Source organism: Camelus bactrianus, chromosome 2, assembly GCF_048773025.1.
Source record: "Camelus bactrianus isolate YW-2024 breed Bactrian camel chromosome 2, ASM4877302v1, whole genome shotgun sequence".
Classification (NCBI taxonomy): domain Eukaryota; kingdom Metazoa; phylum Chordata; class Mammalia; order Artiodactyla; family Camelidae; genus Camelus; species Camelus bactrianus.
This window is the reverse complement of record NC_133540.1, coordinates 46,644,440-46,668,744: the sequence shown is the minus strand read 5'-3', so window position 1 is coordinate 46,668,744 and position 24,305 is coordinate 46,644,440. Positions and strand designations below refer to the sequence as shown.

At 34.9% G+C, this 24,305-nt stretch overlaps 1 long non-coding RNA gene across 1 annotated transcript; it reads left to right on the top strand.

The window, feature by feature from the left end:
• The first annotated feature begins 2,355 nt into the window (after positions 1-2,355).
• Positions 2,356-23,976, top strand: LOC141579360 (uncharacterized). The gene is made up of 4 exons (XR_012510563.1): positions 2,356-2,527; positions 7,319-7,355; positions 20,681-20,772; positions 23,122-23,976. It is a non-coding gene; the product is annotated as an uncharacterized LOC141579360 (long non-coding RNA).
• The last annotated feature ends 329 nt before the right edge of the window (positions 23,977-24,305 follow it).

Below are 24,305 nucleotides of genomic sequence, written 5' to 3'. Positions count from 1 at the left end.
GCTCCTACCCTTTTGGAGATGCTGGGCAATTAAATAGAAAATAATTTTGGATCCATCTTAATCTTCAATTCCATATAGACTGATTATAATCCTATGGAAAGACACTTATGAATATAAAATAAAATGAGAAAGTGTAATAAGCTGAACCTGTGCTGTATGTTATTCCAATACCCTGTTTCTGAGAGTGACAACAGTTGCAGTAGTGCTTGGTATTCAGTTTCCTAATGCCATCCTCAACAGAAATTCACTTATGACAATAACCCCAAATTCCATTATTTATTAATAATGCTGTCACAACATTCTTGCATTTAAGTTCTTCCAGAATCTTTGTCAAAGCCTACCACATATCTTTGGGTGGTAAGGGTGAGGTTGGAAGGAAGGGAGCTCTTAGGAGATCAAATCCTTCCTAGCCATATTGTAAACATCAACCTAACTTGCAAACCTTCCAAAACACATATGTTGGTCTAATTTTGTCACAAATTCTGTGCCGAACATTGACGATGCAGTAGTGTGCAGAGAACCCACTGTGCCCTGCTGCTATAGCATTTAGAGCCTTTACTGAAATTCAGACAATACAAGCTCTGAATACAATAAATGTGTGATAAGTGCTTTGATAAGGAAAGAATAGAGTGCCCTGAGGTCAAATGCAAGGAAGCCCTGCCCAGACTAAGAGAGTCAGAGGAATTTCCCCAGAGAGAGAGAGGTTAAGGCTGAGAACTGCTACAAATTATAAACTGTGATCCCTGGTTTCGGGTTTTTTCAATCCTAATGAAAACCTTATCTACCCACCGAACCATACTTGATAAAAATTTTATAGGCATTGATTATATTCTTACTTTTGGACTTCTGGGCCCAAACCAAATGAAATAAGTAGTGTTAAACAATTAAGTAAGTTATAAAAAGAGCGAATGTGGTGTCTCCCAAAAATGTATTTTAAATGGGTATATATTCAACTGCTCTAAGCCTTTAAGGACAGAACTAGACAAATTGATTTGCCTGCTGTGCATATGCGTCTGTGTGTGTGTGTGTGTGTGTGCATGCATAATTTTGTAATTATCCCAAAGAAGCATTATATCTGATGGCATAATCAATTATTTCTTGCTTACTATTTCATAAAATGAGACTGCACTACAAACATTGTAATATGTGATACTCTGAATATAAGGGATTATAGTAAAATTTCTGAAAGTCAAAAATAAATAATGACCAGAAATAAGAATTACATAAAAGACATGTTAATTAGATGTATTGTGGTGACTTTCACACAGTATACAAAAATTGAATAATCATATTGTATATCTGAAACTAATATTAATGTTACATGTCAATTATGCCTCAATTTAAATTTTAATTTAAAAAAGTCATCTTTCAGTTTCACAGGAAAAAAAGGGAATATACAGACATCTGTGTATCCCTGTATAAGTGTTTCTGTTCATCTTAGCCATAAATGCTATGATTTCTTGTCAAGTGACCTATTTATACCATGGGCAACATAGGAAAACATGTTGTCACTGATAGAGAAGCAAATTGAGCAGCATTTTGGTAACTGAAAAGGTGTATCAGATCTTACATGGTGGGAGCAAAAGCAAGCCAGCTTTTCCTTCACAATGCCAGTAAACTGAACCGAAGAGACAAACTTTCTGCCAAAGAAAGAAAATAAAATCTAAACTTCGGATAATGATGTAATGAAATAAGCATAAAGTGAGGATAATAGTGATTCTCATCATTCTGTAAAGAATAAAATAGAAAATAGTACAGTTACACAAATCTCAAATATTAGCTAATGGTTGCTGATTACTTGCCATAATGGGAGGCTCAAGTCCAAGTGATTTACATGTTTTTAACATCAAAACAATAATCATTTTACTATCTATCTTCACTTTATAGATAAGGAAATTGAGACAAGTTGAGTGTGGCAATTTTAATATATAGCTGACTCTTGAACAATATGGGTTTGAATTGCATGGATCTACTTATATGTGGGATTTTTTCAGTAGTAATTAATTAGTACAGTGCTGCATAACCTGTGGTTGGTTGAATCCTCAGATGCAGAACCACGGATACAGAGGAACTGTGTATAGGAGGGCCAACTATAAATTATACTCTGATTTTCAACTGCGCTGAGGGTTGGCGCCCCTAACCCCTGGAGTTGTTCAAGGGTTAACTACTTATCCACATGTTCTTTGGTATTCCTTCCTTCAAGAGGTGAAGCGTAAATCCCCTCTCTGGAGTGTGGGCTGGACTTAATGCCTTGCTTATTATTAATACAATATGGTTAAAGTACAACATGTGACTTATAAGACTCATTCATATAAGACATTGTTGCTTCCTCTTTGCTCACTCTGTCAGATCACTTGCCCTGAGGGAAGCCATCTACCATGGTGTGAGAACTCCCAAGCAGCCCTGAGGACAGGCTCAAGCAGTGAGTAATTAAGGCCTCTAGCCAACAGACAGGAACTTAGGCCTCTGCCAACATCCATGAGTATGAACTTGGAAGTGAATCCTCTGGCCCCAGGCAAGCCCTCAGGTAAGTACTACCTTGACTAAAACCTTCACTCCAATTATCAAGAAACCGAAAATGTGAGATGATAAGTGTTTACTGTTCTAAGTCATTAATTTGGGGGTTAATTTGTTAACACAGCAATATACATGTAGACTTGTATAAATTGAATATTTGAAAATTAAATTTAGGAAATGTGGCTTCAAAGCTGAAGCTCTTTTATAAAATGGTGGTAGTAATGGCACTCATTTGACTTTCTGCCATATACTAAAAATTCTCCCTCACACTTCCAAGAGCACCAATCAATAGATAACATTTTATTTACTCTGGCTCAAATGGGTTATGTTCCTTGTTGAAAGCCACTGTGCTACCCAGGTAGAAAAAGATGGAAGCACATTAAGCATTCATTTAGGGCTATAACACTGATTAAATTAGGTAAAGAAAAACAGAGATTTGATACTGAGACTTTAGTACAATTTTATATTAACTATCTGCAGGAAATCAGAAAAATAAGGTGATACTTGAAATCATTTTATAACAATTTTTATAAATATCATTGGATTGAAGATGGTACTATTACTGTTGCTAATGATAATACTTAAACAGGTTAAAATTGAGTAGATATGTACTAGATAAGAATAAAGATAACATGTCATCTTTTTTTTGATGTAGTCTTGTTATAGATAAACACATTTCTTCTGTAAAGGGCTAGATAGTAAATATTTTAGGTTTTGAGGACAATGAGAATTCAGTTGTAACTATACTACTCAGCAACTGTAGTAAAAATCAATCATAAATAATATATAAATAATCATATGGTTTCATTCTAATAAAACTTTATAAAAACAAGTGGTTGGCTGCATTTACACTGAGTTATACTTGGCTGACCCCTTATCAAATATAAAGTACTTGATATAAAAGAAACATCTCTGATGTATTTTAGCTTACATTTTTGTCCTGTCTTAGACAATGCTATTCAGAAATGGAGGCTATACAGATAGTAGCAAAATGGACAGAAAGGACTTAGTTATACTCCCTGATCACAAATAAACAAGACCAAAATGAAATTTTACAGGAAAAATGACAACAAAGGAGGATAGGGCTGAAGACTCTCCATGGAAGGTTATCATGAAACTACAAGTGTGCGCAGAGTGATAGAAAGGTAGTGGGAAGAATGTTAGCTATTGTCTTAGTCCCTTTGGGCTACTAGAATGGCATACTGTAGGCAGGGTGATTTTTAAACAAGAGAAATGTTTTTTTTACACCTCTAGAGGCTGGGAAGACCAAGACCAAGGTATCAGCAGGTTCTGTCTGGTGAGAATGTTCATCCTGCTTCACAGATGCCATTTTTCTCAGAAGAAGGAGCAAAGGGGCTCTCTTGGGCATCTTCTGTAAGGGCACTAATTCCATTCTTAAAGGCTCCATGCTCATGACCTAATTACCTCCCCATCTTCTAATACCAGCACACTGGGGGTTAAGTTTCAACACAGGAGTTTGGGGGAGACTCATATATTCAGCCTATAGCATTCCAGCCCTTTCCCCTGACCAAATCACATGTAAAATATGTTCATTCCATCTCAATAGTCCCCAAATTCCTAACTTGTTCTGGCATCAACTTTAAACATCTAAAGTGCATAGTCTCATCTAGATATCAGCTAAATCATAAATGGGTGAGACATGAGGTTTATGTCTGATTTATCCTGAGGCAGAGTTTCTTTCCAGCTGTGAACCAGTGAAACCGAACAAGTCACGTGCTTCCAAAATTTAAAGGTAGGACAGGGATAGGAAAGATACTCATTCCGAAAGGGAGAAATACGAAAGAAGAAAAGAGTGATCAGTAGGAAATAAGTCCAAAACCTAACTGGGCACATTCAATTAGACTTTAAGTTTCTTTACTTATCCTCTTTGGCTTGACGCTCTGCCTTCCAGACCTATTCGGGTATCAGTGCCTCCCCACAGCCTGGAGGGGTGCTGCCCACTCTGTGGCTCTTTGCCAGGGCCCCACCCATGCCTTGGCTCCACTGGCTGTAACCCATGCTGCAGCTCTCTGACAGGGCCCCACCAATAGGACACCTAGGCAGACACATCCTGACCCACCTGCAGCAGAGAGGTGGCCACACCCATAGACATAGTTCTTTTCCCTGGGCAGGTGTTGGTAATGGCAGGGACGATGACCTCTGGGGTCATTGTTCTTCCCTTGCCTTGAAGAATCGTTCCTGTCTTCTGCTATGGCTGTTTAGGTCCATGATTTATATTCACATTAATCTCCTTATCAAAAAGTCACTTGGCCACACACTTAGTGTTTTCTTCTGAAAAAGCCATCTCAATTTACTGCAATATGGCTAAGCTGACGATTTGCCAAATCTGTAAGTTATGGTTCCTCTTCACTTAGCAATTCCATCTTCAAATCATTTCTCTCTTCTAGCATTTTATAATAAGCTGTTAGGAGGAACCCAGCCACTCCTTCAACCCTGTGCTTAGGGTTCTCCTCAGCTAAATATCCAATTTCACTGCTTACAAGGTCTACCTTCCAGAAAACACTACAACATGAACACAAGTCAGCCAAGTTCTTCACTATTTTATAACAAGGAGCACCTTTTCTCCTATTTCCAATAACATGTTTCTCAGTTCCATCTGAGACCTCATCAGAGTGACCATTACCATCTGCATCTCTGCTTACATGATTTATGTTCATGATTACTTAGGTATTCTTTAAGATGACTGAGGCTTTCTTTCTCATCTCTCCCTAGAGTCATCCTTAATGTCCATATTTTAGCACCCACCTCAGAACTCTTCCAGCCTGTTACCCAGTACCAAAGCCACTTGCTACATTTGTAGGTATTTGTCACAGCAGTTCCCCACTTCTCAGTACCAGTTTTGTCTTTTGTCTTAGTCAAGCTGCTATAACAAAGTATCATAAACTATATCTGAAACTGATAAATAGAAAATACTTCTCACAGTTCTGGAGGCTGTGAAGTCCGGGATCAAAGTGCCAGGAGAGTCAGTGTTTAATAGAACCAGCTTCCTCGTTCATAGACAGCCATCTTCTCTGATTCACATGGATGAAGAGGTGGGGGGGGGGGGGTCTCTATGGGGTCTCTTGTTTTTTATTGAGGTGTAGTTGATTTAGTTTCAATTACACCTCAATAAAAGTGTTAGTATTAGTTTCAACTACACCTCAATAAAAAATCAGCAAGGTGATTCAGTTACAAATATCTTTTTTTTTTTTCAGATTCTTTTCCATTGTATGTTATTATAAGCAATTGAATACTACAGATCCCTGTGCTATAATAGTAGGTCCTTGTTGTTTATTTTATATACAGTAACGTGAATCTGTATCTATTAATCCAAAACTTCTAATTTATGTCTTCCCTGCCCTTTCTCCTTTAGTAACTATAGTTTCTTTACTATATCTGTGAGTCTATTTTTGGTACGTAAATAAGATTTGTATCACTTCTTTAAGATTCTACATATAAGTGATATCACATGATATTGGGAGTTTCTTATATAAGGGCATTAATTTCATTTGTGAGAGCTATAGGCTCATGACCTAATTGTATCCCCAAAACTATACTTTCAAATATGGTCACATTGGGGATTATGTTTCAACATAACTTTAAAGGTACACAACAGTGCTGTCTGCTGCACTTTATTATCAATCATCATCTCATGAATCCACAATCTTACTGCTTTTTCATCATTTCCATAGCTTCATCCCACACTACAGATGTTACTTAGCACTTCTGGCATGGCCTCACATACAGATAAACAAATTTGCTTTTTCTTTTTCTGGATGTACCCTATTATTGATTCATTAACACTGAACTCATGGTCAACAGCAGTCTAAATCAAGCCTGGATGAAGTTTATCTAACATGAATCTTCTCCGTAAGACACATCACTGACTTCTTGTGCTTAGAAACGCGAGACAGCACTTCATCACTATGGTTGGGGGCCATTTAAACAGTGAAATCATCAACAAAAGCATACAAATGCAAAAGGAAAAAATGTGCCAAGTAGACCACAAGAAGAACATTTGTTTAAGTAGAAGAGCTGAAATAACATGGCAGTGTGTCACCTCACTTGACCTTGGCTGAGGATGTGCACGTCAGCTGGCTCAAAGTGTTCACTGCTCTGTACGTGTCTGTAAATGATCATAAAGGCTCCAGAAGTACTGACTGGGGTTCAAGGTAAATTTTGGTGAGTAGGCAAATCTGTAAATACAGAATCCATGAAAAATGAGAATCAATTGTATATATAAATAAGAATGGTAAATATTGTATTTTATTGCTTTGATTCACTTAGGGAATATTTTATAAGTATTTAATTCATGATGATATTCACTCAGTTTACAAGGATATATAAGAATTTATTCTCTTAGAAAGTACACATACACCTAGGTACAGTGGAATGACTATGAAATTAATTACTGTACACACCTGGTCACTATTTATAACAGTGTGCTTATAGGTTTTAATAGTTATATTTGGCGTAATGATAGATGGCTACAGAAAAGAGAAAATAAAGGATTCATCTGTTTAATGATAGAAAGTTTGTCTTCCCCTTCACCCTGGGTGTGCACCTCTACTCTGACCAACACTCTTTCCTCCTCCTACATTCCATACCCTTCATACCAATATAGAAAAATGAGCAGAGAGTAACAGAATGATATTAATTATATACATTTGGTTAGTATGAATTATCTGCATTCCTATGATTTTAATACCAAGGTAATGAATCTATTAAAACTATAAAAAGTGGGTAAGACCAAAAAAGGAGAAAATATGATGTCATATTGTTACTGATTTTTTTTTCTTAGTATCCCGATACTTGGACAAGGGGCATGCACTGACAAGGTAAGCTTACACGTAAGTGTTATTCTATCTTTTACGTCAACAAAAAGATAGTCCATCACTTAAAATTTGTATATATAAAGTTGTCAGCAACAATCTGTATGCTGAAATCATACCAATGAGTGATGTAACAAGCCATTTGAAGATAGGGATTGTCATGTATTCACGTTTGTATCACCAACTTTCCACCCAGTTGCCTGGTTTATAGTAAGGCCTTAATAAACAGTCACTTAATTAAGTAAGTATTAGTTGTTGAAAATGGAAGTATTCCAGTTTTTAAAGTTTATTCAAAATATGTTTCTGACATTAAGAAAGTCCATTGGGTCTTTGGCAGCTTAATGAAATGCAATGCTAACTATGGGTAGTGAATGCAAACAAGACAGGATGTATTCACAATGAATGAAGTGCTGCAGTGAAAAAAAAAAAAGCCTTCTTCCCACACAATCGGGACCATCTGTTTGATCATAATTATTAAGGAAATAAAGTGTTTTCCAAGTTTTTTTTTTTTTTTTGATAAAACCTAAAAATGTTGCTGGAATATTGGTTTATGTGCTGAGTCCACAGTTTCTTCTTAGAGGACTTGCGATCTTCCTATGTTAATTTCAATATGAACAATGTGGTCAAATAAAATAACTAGAATAATGTAAGAAAAATGGTGTGTTAGTGAAGTGTTAGTATAGATATGCTGTAGAGTTTAGATGAAAAGTCACAGCAAGAATTTCACCCGTGACTAGAGCAGAGCCAGTGCAGATCTAAACCTACGCGTAATATGTTCCATATGCTTAATACCTACAGGCTATGAAATATATAGCTGATTTAATTTTAATTAGGTTTTTACTTCCTAGGTCATCAACACACATGTCTGCACACATTTTCTACAATTCACATACATGGTGTATACTAGTTTTGTTATCATTAGGCTATGTAGAATAGAATAACTTCTCAGGTCAAGAGTTTTAAGAAATGTAAAATTTTACTCATCAAAAGAATGAAGATGATCATACTGAGTTCTTAGTTGCATTACATGGTGAAAAGTAAACCAGACTTATTCTTAGTGCAGTTAAAGGGTATATCACTTTGATGCTTATACTTTTTCTAGTGGTTCTAATTTCATATTCATTTTCAAAGAAAACACTCCCTGAGACCATACACAAAATAAACTCAAAACAGCTTAAAGATTTAAATATAAGACAAGACACGATAAACCTCAGCAATGTTTTCCTAGAACAGTCTATCAGGTAATAGAAATAAAAGAAAAAAATTAGCAAATGGGACCTAACTAAACTTACAAGCTTTTGCACAGCAAAGGAAACCGTAAGCAAAACAAAAAGAGAACCTACGGAATGAGAGAAAACATTTGCAAATGTGACTGATAAAGGTTTAATTTCCAGAATATATAACAATTCATACAACTTAGTAACAACAACAACAAAAAAGCTCAATCCAAAATTAGGCAGAAGACCTAAACAAGCAATTCTCCAATGAAAACATACGCATGGCCAAAAGGCACATGAAAAAAATACTCAATACTGCCAATTAGCAGAGAAACACAAATCAAAACTACAATGAAGTATCACTTCACAATAATCAGAATGGCCATCATTCCAAAGTCCACCAGCAATAAATGCTGGAGAGGATGTGAAGAAAAGGGAACCCACCTACACTGCTGGTGGGAATGTAGTTTGGTGCAGCCATTATGGAAAACAGTATGGAGAGTCCTCAAAAGAATAAAAATAGATTTGCCATATGATCCAGAAATCCCACTCCAGGGCATATATCCAGAGCAAACTTGAATTCGAAAAGATACATGTACTCCAATGTCCACAGCAGTACTATTTACAATAGCCAAGACATGAAAACAACCTAAATGCTCATCAACAGATGACTGGATAAAGCAGCTGTGGTAAATTTATACAATGGAATACTACTCAGCCATAAAAAGAATAAGATAATGCCATTAGCAGCAACATGGATGGACCTGGAGACCATCATTCTAAGTGAAGTAAGCTAGAAAGAGAAAGAAAAATGCCATATGATATCACTCATATTTGGGATCTAAAAAAAAAAGGAAAAAAAGGACATTAATGAACTCATCTACAAAACAAACAGACTCACAGACAATCTTATGGTTACCAGGGAAAGGAGGTAGGAAGGGATAAATTTGGGAGTTTGAGATTTGCAAATGTTAGCCACTATATATATATATTTAAATTTCTTCTCTATAGCACAGGGAACTATATTCAGTATTTTGTAATAACTTTAATGAAAAAGAATATGAAAACAAATATATGTATGTATATGCATGACTGGGACATTATGGCTCTGCACCAGAAATTGACACACTGTAACTGACTATACTTCAGCTAAAAAAGAAATGAAAGTTAGAATCAGTTATGGTGTAATATTGGACTATATATATACATGGTAATAACAAAGAATGAATTATGCAAGTGACCACAGGAATGGATCTCACAGAAACCATGTTTTGTGAAAAGAAAATGAGGCACAAAAGCCTATTTACTGTACATATTTGATAATTTTATAAGAACAGAAAAAAATAACTTGATAAAGTCGGAATAGTTATCTCTGCAGAAGGTTCTGAGAGGATTCTGGGCCTGGGTAGATATTAACTGGGACAGGGACTCTTTTGGGGTGCTAGATATGTTTGTATCTGGTCACACTGTATCTCTACGACTAATGCACTTTATTCTGTTTTCCTCAATGGAAAATCTTTCAAAAGTACTTACCACATTCTAGATATTATCTATATTGGATTAGTTCATTTTAACTTCAGTGGAATGGGAATACATACAAACATTTTCCCAGTAAGAGATAAAAAGAGGTTTCTACCTATTCAAAACTAGTTTTTAAAAATCTAAAATGATTTAATATTATCACTTCTGTAAGCATTTGTTTATAATTTTTTTAGATAAATAACATTTTGCTCCCAAATGTTTCACATTATTTGATTTGATTTGAGCAAGCTGTTCATATATGCAGAAAGAAAACATCTGATAGTGTATCAGATTGTAGTGCATTAATTAGACAAACATACATCAATGTTAAAAAATGGATTGTTGATACATTCTGTACTTAAGCCTGGCGGATAGGAATGCTATATATATAGTTATCCTGGCTATGCATTTTACAAACATTAAGTGGTCCACTCTTATCATAGTCTGTGTGAGTGGTGCCGCCTGTAGTTAAGCCTGGCAACATTCTAAAAATTTTATACATACTGTGTACTCACAGTATTTCCCATCAAAATCTACATAGTTAACAAAAGAAATGACCTTTCCTGTTCTTTAAACAATTCATACCATTACATAAACCTTTTATTTTTTTTTAACTAAAATTAAGAGCCTTGTATTTCCTCATTAGGTATTTTATTTACCATATTTACTCAAGAAGAGAAAGCTGTACAGAAAACCAACATATTTTCAAGGTTATTTCTCAAGCCATGTTTGCAATTATGTGCAATTTGACATTGTCCATAGTATTTGTGTGTCCTCTACATAAAGTGTGTTGTTTCATCCAAATATATTTTTGTTCTCAAGTGTATTAATAATGAAAATAGTAAATGGGTACAATTTCATTGCTGAGTCATATGTTTGCTTGAAATTCTGGTGAGGTAGTGAAAGCAGTGGTCTGGAAAAAGAGGTGGAAGCATTCAGAGCACAGGAGTGGAAGAAAGGAATAACAAAAATGTAGCTAGGTGGACTGGGAATTTATATAAATGGAGGAAATCATTCAGCAATAAACTCAGCAACATGGGCCTAAGGGGGGAAAAGGGGAGAATATTAAAAGTAAACATTCATAAAATAGAATTAAAAGCACAAAATGGCATGGCAAAAGTCAGCATTTCTGAATCACTTAAAGTACGTGTGCAAAGTATATATTTTTGGAATGACATTAAATAGATTTTAAATATATGTAACTCAAAATATGACTATTTTATATCAAAATAATACATATTAATGTTGTTCAAAACATCTTGGTTAGTACTAATAGGGGAATAAAGATATTGACAGTGTTATAAGTTTAAAATCAAGGGCCCCAAGCCAACATTTTAAGAATTCCTGCCTTTCCTTTGAAACCTGTTCTTTTTCTCCTCAACAATCTAATGTGGGTTGAATGAGGAAACCAACAATTCAGTCATTGACAGATACTACTCCACACCTTAGTATGATACTTTCTGACATGCATTAAAGTGAGGCTTGAGGAGAGTGAAACAAAGGACTAAATATAAAATTTGCATGTAGAACAGAAGAAAAGCATTAAGGAGATTCTAGTCATTGTCTAGTTATTTGAATGTGTTCGTGAACTGTACAAAAGGTACACTGGATGTGAGATGTTTGACAAACAATCTGCATGCCCAAGTTAACGCATCCATACTGACAAGCAGTTAGCCTGACAAAACTGACTTGGATCGACTTGAGTCCCTTTGGAAGTGATGTGTGCGGAGTAAGCAAGTCAGCCTATGGAATCTAAGACCTGGCATTCATTACAGCCCAGCCGGCCCTATTGACCCTTGATGGTCATATACGGCCCTCCTTCAAATGCCCAGTGATCCTCGGCTATCAGCTCATACTGGATAGACAGACAATGAAAAGATAACATGAAAGTCTTGACTGCACAGAGAAGTCTTATCTGTTGGTTGGCTTCTCTTTGGCCTTAAAGTTCTCAAACTTTTTTTTAGTAGCACCTTAAGAGATATCATTTGGCAAATATAACAGCTTCTCTAATCTCTGAGTGTACTCAAAGAGTTTTAGATTTATTTTTTAATTTGTAGATTATTTTCACCAATTATTGCTTCTTGCAGGGATGTTTTTTTTTTTTTTTTTTTTTTTTTTTTGCCTTTTTGGGTCCTCTCTGTAGCAGATGGCTTTCCTAATATGCTGGTCAATATTTCGTTGTTTATTCATACTTTAGATTAAAGTACCAATTAGTTGGTTTGGATTTCCTCTTGACTTTTTTTGAAAGGCTTCCTTCATCCCAAAATTATAAAGATTCTGTATTTTCTACTTTTATTTTTTGTACTTAGCTCTTTAATACTGTGTGGACTTCATTTTTGTATGGTATATAACACACATTTAACTTTATCAATTTTTTGTTTGGAATGAAGATTAGTTATCCTAAAACCATTTATTTAATTTATTGAATTGTTACTCTTCCCTCGGTGATTTGAATAGGGTCATTCCATTTTTGTTTTACTAGCACGGTGGTGTCTGTGTGTTTGTAGATTATAGGGGTGTAGATAAAACATCAAATGGGGACTCAGAGACCCAAATGCAGAAGGACACATTTTTCACAGCCATTTGCCAAATGCTACGTTTGTAGGTGGTTGAAACTTAAGACTGGAGGGATCTCTCTTTTTAGTCAGGCTTGCCTAGTATTCTGGCATCCTACAATTTTGCATACTTTTTCCTTTCCTTAAAAAGAAAGTGGGAAGGTAGGAGGGTTTGTCTTTTATTATCTCAGTTGGAGAAATGAGGAAATGTTATATGTAAATTTTTCTGGCAAATCTGTTGAAAGTCAGGTCTGCTATTGCATGTCAGCACCACGGCTTCCTTCCCTTGTCCCTCAGTCAGTGAACTCCATCCACAGTGGGTGTCGAGCAGTGGACCTGGCTGGCCTGTTTCAGATGGTGCTCTGTACTCACAACAGCAGCATAACAATGAAAATAGACACTGAGCTCTTACTAGGTTTAATACTTAGCATGAATGATCTCATTTAATCTTTAAAGAAATCCTATGATATGGACTGAATTGTGGCCTTCACTTCCTCCAAATCCACGTGTTGAAACCTTAACCTCCAATATGACAGTATTTGGAGATAACTTTAGGGGTAAATGCTAATGAGGTCATAACTGTGAGGCCCTAAGCTAATGGGATTAGTGTGCTTATATACTTTATATATTATAAAATGTACATATTGTTTTGGTTGATATATTTAACCCACAGACGCTCCAGGCTAGAATTCTGACTGCACTGGGGAGCTTCAAAATGACAAGTTCAGGATTTTAAATTATTCATTCAAGGCACAATTAGAGCACCTTTATATAAAGCTTCTGTGACATTGGTGGAACTGTCACCCTGAATCAATGAATCTGAAAACCAGATACTGAGTTTGATTCAATGGTTTAGAGCATTGAAAAGTAAGTCACTGTGTTCAGTATCTTGTAATAATCTGTAATGGAAAAAAAATGAAAACAAATATATGTATGTGTATGCATGACTGGAATATTGTGCTGTACACCAGAGAAAGACACACAGTAAGTAAGTTAACATCACAGGCTCAGCAGGTTTTCAGTGTTGAATCTGGGAACCTGGCTGGAAGAGTGGGAATCTGAATACTAGAGTAGACAAATTATGGTGGATTTGGGTCAGTCTGAGTCTCTGGAATCCCTTACTGAAGCTGTTGTTTGCTTGCTAACAGAAGGAATAATTTTCCCCATCTAATGAGTTTAATCCTGCTTTATATGAAGATCACTGAATGCAGGCTTTGATCATTCTTCTTTCAAGGAGATGAAAATTTTACTCAGGATAGATTCCTACCAACCCTTATATCCTCCAGGCCAATATTGAGGTTGCAGCAAGTTCCAGAAACAAATACAAAGTCTGACCTACTATGAGGAAAATTACATGTCAAAAGGATGACAGTTTTTTTTTTTTTAATTTACATTGGCAGAAATATAAATACTGCAGAATATGTTGTAGAATGAATTCCAAACTGTTAAACCACGTTGGAAAGAATGTAAGATTGTGACAAATTTATCACTATGGCTACACCTATCAGATGGTAATTTTTGAATTCAGTGTGCTAGCTTGAACAGTTGTCAATGGCTCCAACAGTCTGCCACACTGATTTTCTAGAACTGGAAGAAAAATGTGACCTACATTAAATAAAACTGAGATTCCAAAAATTTCTTGTTGCAATATAGATGACACAATTCAAAGAGAGAGATTGGAATGTTGTTCTTACATCAAGTACAAGATCTTATTTTAAATACATTTTGAAATAATATTTTATGCATTTGTACACCTCAGATGTATGCTTTCATATTTTATATGCATAAGTAAACACAGTGGGTTCTTTGAGTTTTCTCTCTCTAGACCTCAGTATTTACCACCATTAAAATGACTAACTCATATGATTAAAAGGTATCTATATTAAGTATACCTAACAAATAGGTTAAATATTTAAATGATTCCTAAATAAGCCACACAGGAGCAGTAAGACTCACGTTGGGTGCTGTTACAATGCAGGTGCCCCCTCTCCCAGAAGCAGACTATGACATTATTTTTCTCAAATTCAAAATAAGCTGCTATGAATACAGTATTTAGAACTGAATTTTGTAGTAAACCTTTGGTTTAAATAATTACTGAATTTGATTTTTCTCCTTATGTGAACATGAACCTCAAACATGGAAACTTGTTAAGCCTTGGTGTCTGCGTCTGGACATGTCTGGAGACAATTATACCAGCCTCACAAGATCCTTGGGAGGACTTCAGTGAAGTAATGTCTAGAGAGATTAACACAATGCCTGGCTCATAGTAACTGCTCAATAAATTATTAATACTAGTATTGTAAATTTTGAATAAAGAAAACAAATGTTACCTTCAAAATAGCTTTACTAAAACACGTAAGGAGAATAACTTTGGAGCAGAGATTGGGTTTTTTTAAATGCTGCATCAGTAAAAAGCATATTTTCAAAGTGACTCATTCTTTTATTCACTCCTTTTTCTTCTCTTTATCATTCCACTGCTATTCACCCTTAAGATTTGTCTTTAGCTTTATTTATAATTCATTTAGTTTTTCCAAGAAATTAATTATTTTAGTAATTAAGCCAACTACCTCCTCTTAGAGTTTACTCAGTGCTTCTCCATATAAAAACATATTATTCACCTCTAAGTAAGGTTTGCTTGCTTTGGCTGAACTGACTGCACGTTTCATAATGTTTATCCATCCATGAAACTTCACCTTCTGTAATGCCACTTGATGATTAGATATATAACAAGGATTTATGACAAAAATTAAAATTAATCATTTGATGATATTCATGAGCCTCTAATTCAAGATTCTCATGGGGTTTTTTTCAGATTAATTCAAATACTGCTATATAAGGATGAATCTATCTTCTTTATACAGCACTACATGAAGAGTATACATTCCATAGTTTTCCCACATAGATACTGCAACAAGAAATCACCTAGCACAGTATAAGCAAAATTGCACTTAGAATTTATATAGTTTTCTGTCTAATGTTGTCTGGGGGCAACAGAATGTTTAATTCTGGTAAGAGGGGCATGGAACCAAAACAAATTTGAACCTCACTGGGTAAACTGAGTTTGCTCTGGGCTTGTTCCATCCTGTCTTACCTAATAAAATCTTCAAGAATATCCTACATAAAGTCTATTAAATTGACAGCCAAACTTGTGCTCCCATTTTCTCTTTCAGTGTACTGATTCTCAATACCCTTCTCCTTCTCCAGATGCCCCCTTAACTCTCTGTTACTCTCTGCTGCCCAATTCTTCTAGTAAATTTCTTTATTTTACTTATTTTAGATCCACCCTCTAGCCAGAGAAGAAAGTTGGAATCTTCTGGTCATTATATTTCTCAGCCATAATACTTGCTATGTGAAAAGAACAGAGCTGGAGGAGTCATACTCCCTGACTTCAGACTATACTATAGAGCTACAGTAATCCAAACAGAATGGTACGGGCACAAAAACACACATTGATCAATGAAACAGAGTAGAGAGCCCAGAAATTAACCCACATACTTAATGCTCAATTAATCTATGACAAAGAAGGCAAGAATATATAATAGAGAAAACACAATCTCTTCAATAAGTGCTGTGGTAAAAACCAGACAGCTACATTTCAAAGAACGAAATTAGAACATTCCCTAATACTATACACAAAAATAAACTCAAAATGGATAAAAAAACTTAAATGTAAGACTCCATAAAGATAAAAACGTAGATACCATAAAAATTCTAGAGGAAAACAAATGCAGTTAAGTTTTTGGCACAAATCATAGCAATATTTCTTTGTATCTGTCTCCTAAAGCAAAGGAAACAAAACCAAAAATAAACAAATGGGACCTAACTGAACTTAAAAGCTTTTGCATAGCAAAGGAAACCACTGACAAAACTAAAAAACAACCTACTGAATGGGAGAAGACATTTGCAAATGTTATGACTGATAAAGGGTTAATATCCAACATATATAAATAGCTCACACAACTCAACATCAAAAAAAAAGAAATCTGATTAAAAAATGGACAGAACTGAATGGACACTTTTTTGAAAAGGAAAAGCAGATGGCTAACAGGTACATGGAAAGACGTTCAACATCACTAATCATCAGGTAAATGCAAATCAAAACCACAATGAGATACCACCTCACTCCTGTCAGGATGACTGTCATTAAAAAGACCAGAAATAACAAGGCTAAGAGCTGGAGAAAAGGGAACCTTCATATGCTGCTGGTGGGAATATAATTTGGTGCAGCCACTGTGGAAAACAGTATGGTCTCAAAAAACTAAAAATAGAACTACCATATGATCCAGCAATCCCACTCCTGGTTATATACCTGGAAAAAAAAAGACACTAATTCATAAAGATACATGCACCTCAATATTCATCACAGCACTATTTATAGTTGCCAAGGTATGGAAGCAACCTAAGTGTCCATCATATCCATCAACAGATGAATGGGCAAAGAAGATGTGAGTACGTACACACACACACACACACACACACACACACACACACACTACTCAGCCATAAAAAAGAATGACATTTTGCCTTTTGCAGCAACATGGATGAACTTGGAGGACATTATGCTAAGTGAAATAAGTGAGACAGAAAGACTAATTATGTATGATATCACTTATAAGTGGGATCTAAAAAATATAACTAGTGAATTTAACAAGAGACAGACTCCAGATACAGAGAACAAACTAGGAGATACAATTGGGAAGAGGGAAGGGGGAGGGACATTAAAGGGGTAGGGAGAAAAAAGGGTTTATTATTGGATTATATGAAATCATATGTGTGAAACTTTTGAAATTTGTAAAGCACTAGAGTTTAAAGACTCTTTCATTCAATAAAAAAATTTAAAAAATATATTTAGAAGGATAAATTTCAAAGTCAATGGCCAGAATGAAAACAGAAGTGAAATAATTAAAAGATTGAAAGAAAACAAGATTAATGATACTGTCAAAAATCTATCAAAACCCATAGAACTCAATGACATAAAGAGTAAAACTTAACAATGCAAATTTTAAAAAATAATCACGTAGGAGGTCAGAGGATCGTAAAACAGACATATTTACACTGGGATTGAACAATTTAGTAAATCTATGGCAAATGAAGGGATTCAGATTTCTCACTGTTGGCATGGGAGGCAATATTTAAGCAAAGGGAAGAGGCTGGGATGATCCATGTGGTAATGGATTAGAGGTGTAGACATCAGTATGAACTCATGTTCAGCTTAATATAAATATAGCTTGTTACATATAGAAATATTTATAGAGATATGTATATACACGGGTGAGTACACACACATCCATTTCCCTGCTTTGCCAGCTGAGAGACCCAAAAGCAAGAACTCATTAACAGCAGAGACCACACCTACCTTTTAATACCATTCTCCAATAAAAAGAACCATGACTTCTTGGAGAAATGGTTGATTCTATGACTAGGGCAGGAAATACACAGGATGAGCCTCAAAATTGTGTACTGCCAGAAAGTAAGGAAGTGTTCGAAGTAAGCAAACTGTACAATCATAGAGGTATGTCAAAGGAAAGCAAGATTCATTAAAAGAGCTTCCAGATGGCCTAAGATGGAATAATTTGTGCAACAAAATAAGTAAAACATTACTGGATTATAGCTCAAAGTTTAAAATACATACTTAGATTTCAACTGATACAAATGATTGAATAAATAAATACATAGGCAACAGACAAATCTCCCACGCCAAAGAATTATAAATAATTTATGAAATTTTATGCTCATGGAGGTGGAGTATAATTGCCCCTTCTTTAAGCTTGAGCTACACGTAGTGACTGACGCCCAAAGATCACAGTATGGAAAGGGAGGATACAAGAGTAACTATATAATAGTGAAAGCTAACAACACCTCAACCAGCTTGTCAAGATTGGTATCAATATTATAAGCCATATTGATAGTATATACACTTGATATGATATGATTAAAATGGCATGTTAGTTTGTGGTCTTCCTTCCCCAAACATAACCCAGCGTAATCATGAGGAAAAATAAGACAAATCCTAGTTGAGAGACATTCTATAAAATAACTGACCAGTAGGCCTTCAAACTGGTAAGGTCATCAAAAAACAAGAACTAAATGTAGTGTGAATCCTAGACAAAATCTTAGAACAAAAAAGGAATACTAGGCAAAAACTAAGGAAATCTGAATAAAGTGTGGACTTTAGTTAATAATACTGAACCAGTACTACTTATTTGATTGTGGCAAATACACCATACTGATATCAGATGTTAAAAATAGGGGAAACTATATATGGTGTAAATGGAAACTCTCTGTACTATTTTTGCAATATTTCTAAAATAAAAATTTTAGTAATTTAAAATAAAACCTGTAAGAAATATATTCTGACAGGCAAATTATTAAAAAAAAAACTACACACTCAATAGGATATTTAAGTTTTTTTCACTCTTGAAAAAACACTTGGCATTTTTGAGCAGGATTTCTATAGTATATATTTAGAGGTTGTTTCAGAGGTATTACAATATATGTTAAAAAGTTAGCATGCTTTTTAGGGATAATAAATGTATGGATTTATGTTCAAGTTAAATAAAATATACCTTTAATTTCTAAAGAGCTTTGCAATTTACTGTGGGATTTCATATAGTCTCTCAGTTCTTGTAAAGAAGGTCAAAAAAATATTGCATTAATAAATGTATAATGAGCAAACTAAAGCTCAGATACATTAAATGGCATGTTAGTGCCATAACAGAGTTAGCACATGGCAGAGACAGATCATGGAAATGATCTCCAGCTCACTGATTTATTTTTCAACTTTGCCCTGAAAAAACATCTAGTCCTTTGTCAAAGACATGTTAGAGTATTGGAATTTACTCCAGCTGCCTTTAAAGAGAAAAAGGTTATGCAAATGAAACTGACAAAGGCTTGATCTCCAGAATATATAAGCAGCTCATATGACTTAATAAGAAAAAAACAAACAACCCAATCCAAAAATGGGCAGAAGACCTAAACAAGCAATTCTCCAAGGAAGGCATACAAATGATCAATAGGCACATGAAAAAATGCTCAATATCACTAATTATCAGAGAAATGTAAATCAAAACTACAAAGAGGTATCACCTCACACCAGTCAGAACGGCCATCATTCAAAAGTCTACAAATGACAAATGCTGGAGAGGCTGTGGAGAAAGGGGAACCCTCCTACACTGCTGGTGGGAATGCAGTTTGGTGCAACCACTGTGGAAAACAGTATGGAGATTCCTCAAAAGACTAAGAAATAGACTTACCATTTGACCCAGGAATCCTGCTCCTGGGCATATATCCAGAAGGAACTCTGCTTCAGAATGACAACTGCACCCCAATGTTCATAGCAGCACTATTTACAAAAGCCAAGACACAGAAACAGCCTAAATGTCCATCAACAGATGACTGAATAAAGAAGAGGTAGTATATTTATACAATGGAATACTATTCAGCCATATAAACAGACAACATAACGCCATTTGCAGCAACATGCATGTTCCTGGAGATAAGTGAAGTAAGCTAGAAAGAGAAAGAAAAATACCATATGAGATCACTCATATGTGGAATCTAAAAAAAAAAAAAAACAAAAACAAATATAAAACAGAAACAGACTCATAGACATAGAATACAAACTTGTGGTTGCCAAGTGGGGGACGTGGGAAGGGACAGACTGGGAGTTCAAAATTTGTAGATACTGACAGGCATATGTAGATTAGATAAACAAGATTATACGGTATAGCACAGGGAAATATATACAAGATCTTGTGGTAGCTTACAGCGAAAAAAAAATGTGACAATGAATATATATATGTTCATGTATAACTGAAAAATTGTGCTCTACACTGGAATTTAACACAACATTGTAAAATGACTATAAATCAATAAAAAAAAAGCTTAAAGAAAAAAGAGAACAAGGTTAAATGATGTTCAACTACAATTAAGAATAAAATACAACCACATTTTCTCTCTGCCTTCTTTCATTGTTAGAGGCTAATTTTATCTTAACTTAAAAAGGAAAAAAATTTTCCCCATATGGTTTTCGTTCCAGGACTGTGGATCATGCTAAAGCTACAGATGCCCAGCCTAGGAACTGACCTGTCTGTGCACCCCAAGACCTGCATGCAATGAAGAGAAGTCCAGGTATCCCAGTCTTCTCTGTATACTGAATACGAAGATTTCAGACCCACTGATGACATCCCTACTTCTCTTTGCTTCTGGTACCCAATACTGGCTTCTAATATTTTGGCTTCTATCTTAGCCTGACAAAGGGAAGTACTCAGTTTCAATTAAAGCCGAACTTTACAATCCCTTGGAAATGGTGGTATACTTGCCCTTTCTCTCCTCTTTTTACTATTGTTCTGCCCGCCTGGCATCTATCTATTCTCCTTCTACTAATTCCCTTTGGTGAAGTAACTTCCGCACAATTTTCCTATTGATCAGGAGAGAATGACCAAAGGCTCCAGATGCAGAGTTTGTCACATGACCCAAATCTAGCTGACCAGCTTCTTTCTTCTCTGTAGCAACAGGAATTATTTCAGGAACTGACATGTAATAAGAATTGATCTGATGAAAGGCAATCCTCAAATTTGTAGGAATTAAATGACAAAGAGTTTTTCATACTGCAGTTGCTTCCCCCAACCCCAAGTTTTATTGAGCGATAATTAATGTACTATAAAATATATTTTGCATTGTAAATGTACAATCCAGTGGTTTCAATAAAACAACTGAATGCAGCAACCATCACTGACATCTGTTAGAACACTTCCACCACCCCAAATAGTTACCTTGTACCTGTATGCAGTTAATCCTTTCCTAACTGCAGCCCTAGATAACCACTAATCTGCTTTCCGACTGTAAATTTGCTTTTTCTGTATATTTCATATTATTGGAATCAAGCAACATGTGGTCTTTTGCATCTGGCTTCTATTACTGATAAAATATTTATTATTTGATTTTTGAGATTCATTCACATTGTGGCATTTATCAATAGTTTGTTTCCTTTTATTGATAAGTAGTTCTATTATATTGATATACCACATTTGTTTCTCTGTGCACAATCTGATAGACATTTGGAGTATTTCCTGGTTTGGCTACTATGAGTAATGCTGCTATGAACATTTACCTACAAATCTCATGTGGACTATATATATATATATGTATATATATATATATATTTTTAGTTTACTTGGTTAGATTCCTAGGAGTGGAATTACCGGATTGTATAGAAAGCATATTTTAACATTTTAAGAAACTGCTGAACTATTTTTCTAAAGTGGCTGTGTCATTTAACATTATCCTCAGCAATGTACAAGGTTCCAGTTTTTCCACAGCCTTACCAACACCTGGTACTGTTCATGTTTATTATAGGTTTTCTAGTGAGTAGATGAAGTAGTATCTCATTGTGGTATTGACATTTCTCTAATGACTAAGAATTTTGAATAACTTTTCCTATGCTTATTAGCCATTTTTATTTCTTCTTTAATAAAATCTATCTTTAAATAACTTGAACATTTTTTAACAGTTTGTCACATTATCATGCCAAGTCTTGTTCATATTTTCTAAATTCAAATTCTTTATCAGATGTGTAATTTGCAAGTATTTCCCCCAGTGTATGGCTTGTCTTAATTTTCTTGATGGTATCTTTTGAAATACAGAAGTTTCCAATTATGACAAAGTCAATTTATTTTATTTTTTCCCTTAGGAATCTTGTTTTTGGTACCGTATCTAAGAGCCCTTGACTGGCCAAATTTCATGAAAATTTTCTCCTATGTTTACTCAGCAATAGAAATAAAAGCAAAAATAAACAAATCTGACCTAATTAAACTTATAAGCTTTTGCACAGCAAAGGAAAACATAAGTAAAACAAAATGACAACCTATGGAATGGGAGAAAATATTAGCAAATGAGGTGATTGACAAAGATTTAATTTCCAGGATATATAAACAACTCATACAACTTAATAACAAAAAACAACCTAATCCAAAAATGGACAGAAGACATAAACAAGCAATTCTCCAATGAAGACATACAAATGGTCAACAGGCACATGAAAAAATGCTCCACATTGCTAATTACCAGAGAAGTGCAAATCAAAACTACAATGAGGTATCACCTCACACCAGTCAGAATAGCCATCATTCAGAAGTCCACAAATGATAAACACTGGAGAGGTTGTGGACAAAAGGGAACCCTACTACACTGTTGGTGGGAATGTAGTTTGGTGCAGCCATTATGGCAAACAGTATGGGGATTCCTCAAAAGACTAAAAATAGACTTACCGTATGTTCCAGCAATCCTACTCCTAGGCATATATTCAGAGGGTTCCTTAATTCAAAATCCCCAATGTTCACAGCAGTACTATTTACAATAGCCAAGACATGGAACCAACCTAAATGTCCATCGACAGATGACTGGATAAAGAAGCTGTGGTGTACTTATACAATGGAATACTACTCAGCCATAAAAATAATAAAATAATGCTATTTACAGGAACAGGGATGGACCTAGAGATTGGCATTCTAAGTGAAGTAAGCCAGAAAGAGAAAGAAAAATACCATGTGATATCACTCATGTGGTATCTGAAAAAAACAAAAAAAGGAACACTATGAGCTCATCTTCAAAACAGAAACAGATTCACAGACTTGGTAAACAATCTTATGTCTACCGGGGAAGGGGGGGAAGGGATAAATTTGGGAGTTTGAGAGTTATAAATCTTATCTACTATATATAAAAATAGATTTAAGAAAAGTTTCTTTTGTCTAGCACCAGGAACTATGTTCAATATCTTGTAATAACCTTTAATACAAAAAATATGAAAATCAATATATGTATGTATATGCATGACTGGATATTGTGCTCTACACCAGAGATAGACACATTGTAATAGACTGTCCTGCAATAAAAAATTAATTTAAGAAAAAGTCCATAAATGATAAATGCTGGCGAGGGTGTGGAGAAACGCAGACTCTCCTATGTTTTAATCTAAATTTGAATTTTTAGCTCTTAATTTAGCTCATGCTATTAGCTATTTTTTCTATATGCTATGGGATAAAGGTCTAGATTATTTTTTAATTCGGATATCCAATTTTCCCTGAATCACTTGTTGAAAATAATATTTCCCACTGCCTTGTCTTGAAGAGTTTTTTTGAAATCAATTAACCATAAATGTAAAATTTGTTACTGGATTCTCAATTCTGCTTGATTTGTTTCTGTTTCTATTCTATGCCAGTACCACACTGTGTTTATGCCATGGCTTCATACTAAGTTTTGAAATTGAGGAGTAAGTCAGTTCTCCAACTTTGTTCTTGTTTTAAAAATGTTGTTTTGACTATTCTAGGCCCTTTTAATTTCCATACAAATTTTAAGACCAGCTGGTAAATTTCTACAAAATAAGCCTGCTACAATTTTGGTAAGAATTTCAGTGAATTAATAGATTGACCTACAGAGACTTGTCATCTCAACTATATTATTCAAATATATGAAATTAGACCATATCTCCATTAGATCTTAATTTCTTTCTGAAATATTTCATAGAATGCAGTGTAAAAATCTTTCATTTCCTTTGTTAAACGTATTTCTAAGTATTTATATCCTTTTTGATACTACTGTGAGTGGAATATTTTTAATTTCATTTTCAGATTATTCCTTGCTAGGATTTAGAAATATGAATGATT